This window comes from Marmota monax, unplaced genomic scaffold (genome assembly GCF_021218885.2).
Source record: "Marmota monax isolate L192 unplaced genomic scaffold, Marmota_monax_Labrador192_F-V1.1 WCK01_AAM20220418_F8-fsc00001, whole genome shotgun sequence".
NCBI classification, from domain to species: Eukaryota; Metazoa; Chordata; class Mammalia; order Rodentia; family Sciuridae; genus Marmota; species Marmota monax.
The window spans coordinates 17,399,450-17,407,980 of NW_026693777.1; the positions used below are offsets into that span (position 1 = coordinate 17,399,450).

General features: G+C 37.5%; 1 pseudogene; it reads left to right on the forward strand.

The window, feature by feature from the left end:
* The first annotated feature begins 553 nt into the window (after positions 1 to 553).
* LOC124104189 (general transcription factor IIH subunit 5-like) lies at positions 554 to 769 on the forward strand (annotated as a pseudogene).
* Positions 770 to 8,531: the final 7,762 nt, after the last annotated feature.

Sequence of the window (8,531 nt, forward strand, 5' to 3'; positions counted from 1 at the left end):
GGTAAGGTGGTGCACCCCTGTAATCCCAGCAACTCAGGAGGCTGAGGCGGGAGAATTGAAAGTTTAAGACCAGCCTCAGAAACTTAGTGAGGCCCTAAGCAACTTAGTGCCTCACTGTCTCAAAAATAAAAAGTAAGAGAGGCCTTTTATGTGGCTCAGTGGTTAAGCACCCCTGAGTTCAATCCCTGGTACCAAAATAAATAAATAATACCTGCTGCCCTCTGAAGAATCAGGACTGATTTCCTAAAGAGGGTAGAGGATACCTTGTCAAGTTAAGGAGAGAGTCCTACTGAAAATCAGAATTCAGTGAAAATCATTTACTTTTAAAACTCCTGCCTGACTCTCCTAAATCATCAACTAATGTCAGAAGCCAATTGTTAAAGAAAAAAAAAATCTTTAAAAATATTTTATTTTGTTATGAACCTGAGCCTGAATCAAAAAATCATTGCTGCAATTTGTGGGCAACACCGAGGCTCTGCTGGATCTGTGGGCGGAGGTCTGCTGGGGAACGTGTGGATTACTGAGGTCATCAGCACCTTCTGACTGGAAAAAAATGGTCAACGTCTTGAAAGGAGTGCTTATAGAATGTGATCCTGCTGTGAAGCAGTTTCTACTGTACTTGGATGAGTCCAATGCCCTGGGGAAGAAGTTCATCATTTAAGATATTAATGACACTCATGTCTCCATAATAGTAGAGTTTGTTAATGTTCTCCAGGAGCTAGTAGGTGCATTAATGGACCAAAATGTTTTTTCTCTTACCCAGAAATAAAATACTAAATATTGACTGCTTAGGAATTGTAAGCAACAAATAGGAAAGACTGTCTCCATTCAGTGGCTTATGTGGCTGTGGAGCCTGCTTTGGGAAAGACTATAATCATTTGTTCAGACAAAAACCCCAGAACTGATTTTTGTTGTACTTCAGTATTAAAAGGAAAAAAGAGAGAGGGAGGGAGAGAGAGAGAGCGCTTTAACAGTTGGCTGTAATTTGGCTTTTATTGTCCTTTAATAAAATAAAAACATAAAAAAATTCATTGCCACCTTGCAGCAAGGGATGAGGTATATAGAAGGATGTAATTGAAAGTGTGAACAACTTTTAAACAGACCAAAAGATTATTGGGAACTGCTGACAGGTATAGTAGTGTATACCTGTAAACCAGCAAATGGGGAAGCTGAGACAGGAGGATCACAAGTTCAAGGTCAGCCTCAGCAACTTAGCATGACACTGTTTCAAAATTAAAAAAAAAAAAAATAGAAAGGGCTGGGATGTAGCTCAGTGTGCCCCTTGATTCAATCCCCAGGACTTCCCCCCCCAAAAAAAAATAAGAACATACACACACACACACACTTATATAAATATAAACACACACACACACACACACACATATATATGGAAGTGAAAAATTGTGCACTCTTTTGAGTCTACCCTTCGGTTTATCAGATTCAATGAAGTTTATGTCTTTTATTGTCTTTGAGCTGTTTAACAACTTTGAAGAAATAGAAGCTAACTTGTAGGAAATTGATAGTAACACAAGTATTAGGTTAATGCAAATAAATTCTGTTTGGGGAGTTTCTATTGACTTCTCTCTCCAAATGTGGAATGAGCCAGCTTTGCATCTACCAAGAAACTTGATTAAAAAAAATAAAATTAAAACAGAAAAGAAAATTGATTTCAGAATTTCTAATAGATTTATATATTAGTCTGGTCATTGGATTTTCCTTTGCACTGGTTGTAATAGCATTTCCTCATTAATTAGGGCATTAAGTAAAAAATCTTTGACCCATATTCACTTCGTATCTGCATGAGATTCATGATTTTTATTCCTTTCATAAGTTCAGTTCAAATATTCACTTTTGATTGAGATATGTTTAGGGAAAAGAGATTGGTTAGAAAATCATAGTTAGATTAGATACAAAAAAGAAAAGAATATTTGGTAAAAAGTTACTCACTACTCTCAACTGAAAGATAAGTTAATGAACGATTGATTTCTTAGAAGTCTCAATCCCCTTAGTTTACTAGAAATTTGTGTATGAATTTTATCAGAAATTCTAATTTCTTCCTAGAAGAAAACTGTCACATCATGCAAAAAAAATTCATTTTGGTCCAGGTTTGAAATTTGTTTTCTTTTATAACTCCCAAGTCTCTAGCTCAAAGCTGTATCTCTAAATACCTCCTCTACAGTGCTGCTTAAAGTTCTAGAAAGAGCAAATCTTCCCCCAAAATATTGAGGGCACTAAACGTGGTTGCTTAGTGACATAATTGCTTTAGATACTGGCACAAGCTTTTATCCTGTTGAGGACTGATAAAAACAAATTGCACAAAACATAGTCCATATATAACAATAAGTCTCGAAATGTAAAGGGGCTGGGGTTGTAACTCAGTGGCAGAGCATGTGTGAGGCACTGTGTTTGATCCTCAGCACCACATAAAAATAAATAAATAAAATAAAGGTATGTGTCCATCTACAACTAAAAATGTTTTTTTTTTTTTTAAAAAAGAGAGCCCGTGATAATTTTTTTTTAAAAAAGGAATGTAATTTTGACACATGCTATAATATGAATGAAGCTGGAAAACATTACACTAATTGAAATAAGCCAGACACAAAAAAAATAAATATTGTGTTTCTACTTATAGGAGGTGTCTAGAATAGTGAAATTCAGAGAGCCTGAAAGTAGAATAGTGGTTACCAGGGGATGAGAATGGAAAGAATGGGGAATTAGTATTTAATAGGTATATAGAGTTTCAGTTAGGATGATGAAAAAAAGTCATAGAGATGGTGGTGATTGTGGTACAAAAGCATGAATGTACTTAATGTCACTGAACTGCAGATTTGAAGTGGTGAAAATTGGAAGTTTTATATTATGGGTATTTTCCCCACAATTAAAAAAGGATTAAAATGAAAAATTTTATGAATATAAAATTATATCTATTTATGTTTTAAAATAAGTATATGAATTATATAAGTATATGTATATATCTGGATCAGGAATGTCTCTCAAAGGCCCACTTGTTGAAGACTTGGTCCACAGCTCAGTGCTATCAGAAGATGGTGGAACCTTTAGGTGAGGCCTAGTAGAGGGAAGTTAAGTCATTTGTGACATGCCCTCAAAGGGGATATTGGGGCCCTATGCCTTCCCTTCCTCCCTCTCTCTCTCTACTTCCTGGCTAAACTGTGGTGAACAGGCTTCTTCTGGCCTGTACTCCAACTGTGATGTACTGCCTCATTATAGGCCCAAAGGTAACAGGGCCAAGTGACCATGGATTGAAACCTCTGAAACCACTGTAAGAAAAAATAAATCCTTCTTCCTAATAAGTTGATCATCTTTTTATTTAGTCACAGTGGCAGAAATCTAAAACATGCACAAGAGTTCATGCATACCCTTTTTTAAATCAAAATTTTAAAAAAAATTACAGACTAGGGGCTGGGGTTATGGCTCAGTGGTAGATCACTTGCCTCACATGTATGAGGCACTGGGTTTGATTCTCAGCACCACATATAAATAAGTGAATAAAATAATGTCCATCAACAACTAAAACAAATTAAAAAAATTTTTTCAGACTGGCCAGTCAAGAGACCACAATTGTAGTGCAATTGTACTATATTAGACTCTGGGCTTCTCTAACTAAATTTATCAATCTCAGCAGATCTAACATGCTATAACTAGTTCCTCCCAACACCCCCCTCCATATATATTGTAGCTCTCTCTCCACTATTCCTTTAGTTACTAAAGCTAGAAGCTCATGAAATATCTTACTTTGCTGTCTCTCCTTCATCCTTTATATATATATATATATATATTTAGTTGTAGATGGCACAATACCTTTGTTTTATTTATTTTTATGTGGTACTGAGGATGGAACCCAGTTTCTCACATGTGCTAGGCAAGCATTCTGCCACTGAGCCACAACCCTAGCCCCTTTCCTTCATTCTTTTGTACATAATCTGAACGATGATCAGTGATCATCTAACCGTGCTGATTATGAAGAAATGTTCCTCAGCCTCACACCCACCCTTCTACAGGCTGTTCTGTGGAGCTGAAACTGGAACTCTGCAATCCAAGATTTCCCTTTGCCAACCTGGCTCTCTGTTAGGTTCTGCTAGTCGTGGGAGATCAGAGGCAGAAAGAAAGGAGAAGGGACTTGCTCCTTCCTGTTTGCTTCCTGTTTCTTTTAGTGTCGCCCAGGCAACAGCTCTTCAAGCCAACAGCTCTGGATTTCTCTCCACACTCTCAGAACAAACCTCATTACATTCCCTCAGAGACACTGGCACCAGCCAGGCCCCCGCCCTGACTCACTTTTTTTTTTTTTTTAGTTGTAGATGCACTACCACTGAACTACAAACCCAGCCCATAGGGCTCCTTTTTTTAAAGTGTTTGGTCCCAATAATCTCAATGTTATTTTTTTCTCTTCCCTTCCTCACCTATTTTTTTTTTAATAATGCTAGTAGAGATTTAACCCAGGAGTGTTCTACCTCTAAGTTATGTCCCCAATCCTGTTTTAAATTTTATTTTGGGACAGGATCTTGCTAAATTGTCTCAGCTAGCCTTGAACTTGTGATCCTCCTGCTTAAACTTCCTGAGTTGAAGGCATTACAGGCATGTACCACCATGCCCAGCCCCCATCTACTTCTTACAGTTACCACCTCTTTGTTTAGTTTCCATTTTTAGTTCTCCAATACATGTAATATCTCCAGCAACACTATCTATCTATCTATCTATCTATCTAGTCAATGCACCTTTATTTATTTATTTATTTTATATAGTTGTAAATGGACCTTTATTTTTACTTATTTATATGTGGTGCTGAGAATCAAACCCAGTGCCTCACACATGCTAGGCAAGCACTCTACCACTGAGCCACAATCCTAGCCCTCCAGCAACACTTTATATTAGTTTTCTCAGTTAAGATATCTGCAATGGTAAGGTACTTCTTCAAAAAGTTAAAAAAAAAAAAAGAATTATCAAATGATCCAGCAATTCCATTTCTGGGTATATAACCAACAGAATTGAAAGCTGGGTTTTGTACATCCATATATATAGCATCATTCTTCATAATAGCTAAAACATTAAAGTAATCCAAGTGTCTATTAATATATGAACGGATAAGCAAAATGACATATTATTCAGCCTTAAAAAAGAAAAAAAATCTGACATATGTTATAATGGATGAAATTTGAAGGCATTATACTAAGTGAATCAGCCAGTTACAAAAAGACAAATATAGTATCACTCTACTTACAGGAGGCAGTTAAAACAATCAGAATCATAGAGATTGAAAGTAGAATGGTGGTTTCTAGGCACTTGGGGAAGAGAGGAGTGAGGAGTTAGTGCTAATAGGTATAGAGTTTCAGTTTTGCAATATGCAAAAAGTTATGAAGATAGATCATGGTGATGATTACACAACATTGTGAATGCATTTAATACCACTGAACTGTACATTAAAAAATGGTTAAAATGGTACATTTCATCTTATGTGTACTTTTACCACAATAAAAGATGGACTTAAAAATATATATACAACTATTATAGTTTCTGCCTGTGTTATTCCCCACTCCCCATTAAATCCTGATTAATACAGAAAATGGTTCCAGGAGTGGTTCTGGGAAACAGACATTCAGATACTGCATTTCAAATTGATTTGTTCATACTCAGGGGTGCTCTACCAAATAAGCTACATCCCATTCTTTTTTATTTCTTATTTTGAGACAGGGTCTCACTAAGTTGCTGAAGCTGTACTCAAACTTGTGATCCTCCTGTTTCAGCCTCCCAAGTCACTTGGATTACAGGCACATATCACCATGCCTGGCATGATTTAGGCATTTTCTTAAACTTAAATGCAGGGCTTGAGATGCAGCACTGTGGTAAGCGTTTACCTAGCACATGTGAGTCCTTGGGTTCAATCCCCAGCACCACAAAAATAAAACAAAAACTAAGAAAAGCCACAAATGCAATGCTGAGCAATCCATTAGTAAGAAGGAGAATGTAGTTGGGGTGGAGGCATCACCTTTAGTCGATTGCACTGAAGTACTTACGCAAGTGCTTTGGAGCCATATTTGAATAGGTCAACTGTTTGATAGTAATGCTGTCTACAACAAATGTAGGTTGGAAGCCAAACAAATGTTGGCTTCCTTTGAAAGCACTGAAGAACTGGAAGAAATTAAAAGTTCAGGTCTTGAAGCATGCAGTTCAAGTCGCAGTCAGTGAACAAAAACTTCCACGGTTGCTGATTGTGGTGGCACATGCCTGTAATCCCAGTACTCTGGAGCCAGAAGGATCGAAAGCTGGAGCCCAGCCTAGTAACCCAGTGAGACCCTGCCACAAACCAACAAACCAACAAACCAAAACTTCCATGTAACCCTTTAAAAAATCCTTTATTTCCTATCCCTGCAGACTAAAATCAAACATAAAATTTAATTGTTCAGGTTTCAGAATGGCAACGTAAGTTGATTTGACAGCCTTACCAAATCTAAGACAGGACACTGCTGGGAACAGTATGACACTGAAACTTAGAATATTAGTGACTTGAAAAAAGTTAAGATTCCATAATGCCCAAATCTCTCTAAACTTCCAATGGCAGAGGAAGCAACTCTCCTCCCTTTGCTTAAGCCACTGTAGTGGCATTATGTGAAGGATGTCCATTTTCCTAATGTTTCCCTCCAATAAGCCACTGTTACCTGTAGATCAGAATTTCTCAACACACAGGGCAGGAAAACCATTGGGAAGGCTATCCTGTATGTTCTAGGATATTTATCATCACGTTTGAACTGTCTCCACTAGATCCAGCAGCATCTTCCCATTCAAGTTCTGTCAACCAGAAATGTCTCCAGACTTGTACAAAGGTACCTTGGAAGACAAAGCCATCCCCATTTGAGAAGGACATAGAAGACAAAAATTAACACTGAATTTGGTTGAATTGTTGATATACATGTGCTTACAAATTCTGAATTTAACTTTTTCCTTTTTTTTTTTTTTTTTGTCTTGTTCTCACTAAATGGTGTGGCTAGCCTCAAATTTGCAATCCTTCTGGGCCTGGGGTTGTGGCTCAGCGGTACAGCACTTGCCCAGTGCATGCGAGGCTCTGGGTTCGATCCTCAGCACCATATAAAATAAATAAAATAAAATAAACAAAGGTACTGTGTACAACTAAAAGAAATATTTTAAAAACTCATATTCTGTTTAAAAAAATTTGCAATCCTTCTGCCTCAAATTCTTGAGTAGCTGGTATTATAGGTGTGTGTCCCCAGAAAGAACTCCAAATTCTGAACTTAATGTGTTTATGCAGCTGGAAATGGTTCTAACATTGTTTGACTGAAACTTTGTTTCAATAGTGGGTTGCTTACTTTCATTCTTTTCCTTTTTCATTTTTTTTAAGTCTTTAAGAAAATGTATTTGTATATCTATAGCAGAAAATAGGGAAAGAGTATAAGTCTGTGCAAAACATATAGTGATGAAGTGGAGCCTTACCATATCCTTTTAAATACAGGCTTGCTGCAACATTATTCCTGGATTTTCAAAATCCAGCCAGGACGGATGCTTCTCTGCTACTCTGTTTTAGCCTTCCTACATTCCTGCAGATTCCTTTTTCATTTTGTAGCTGGAGTTGAAAGTAGGAACCTTGCACATGCTCAGCATGGGCTCTACCACTGAGCTACATCCCTGTCCTAATAGTGGGCAGGTGGAATGCAAGAACTTTTTGATCTTTTTTTTAAACCCTGGCCTTATGCATGCTAGGCTTCTCTCTACCACTGAGTTACATCCCCAGTCCTCTTTTTTTTCCTTTTTTCTCTTGCTGTACTGGGGATTACACCCCTTGTTGCTCTACCACTGAGTTACATCCTCAGATCTTTTTACTTTTTATTTTGAGACGGGTTTTCACTAAGTTACCCAAACCAGCCTAGAACTTGTGATCCTCCTGCATCAGCTTCCTGAGTAGTTGGCAGGTTTGTGTCACTACACCTGTCTTTGACAAAAATTTTGAAGAATTCAAAAGCTTAAGGAGATAGATCTTCATGTAAGTTCATCATTTATGGATTGCCATCATCTCCTTATATCACCTAAGAAATCTCAGAGGACACTCCCTTCTCTAAGGCATGAGAAAAACATTAGTGAATGGATATGGGTATGCTTGTAAACTCTGCCGTGACTGTTTGCTGTAGATGGATATAATGAAAGGTTACAGTTGAGATGGGCTCCCTTATTCCAATGGAGATAATAGGATTCAGGAGCAAAGATAATATTGATCAAGAGACAATGGGGGGACTCCTTTCTGGGGATTTTATGGAAAAGAAGGGGGAAAAGAGTAACTTGATAACGCAGACTCTTGACAAATGCTTCCTCAGTCAGTGGTCAAAGTGAGGTCATGCTGACAGTATGTAGTCTTCACGTGATTTGATGAGAATGACATTTTGCCTCTGGCTTTCTGACGAAAAGCAAATAACACTAGTCTAATCATGAGCTAAATATCAATCAAATCCCAAGTGAATGTTCTACAAAATGCTAGACCAGTCAGTGTTCTTCAAAGCTGTCAAAGTCAC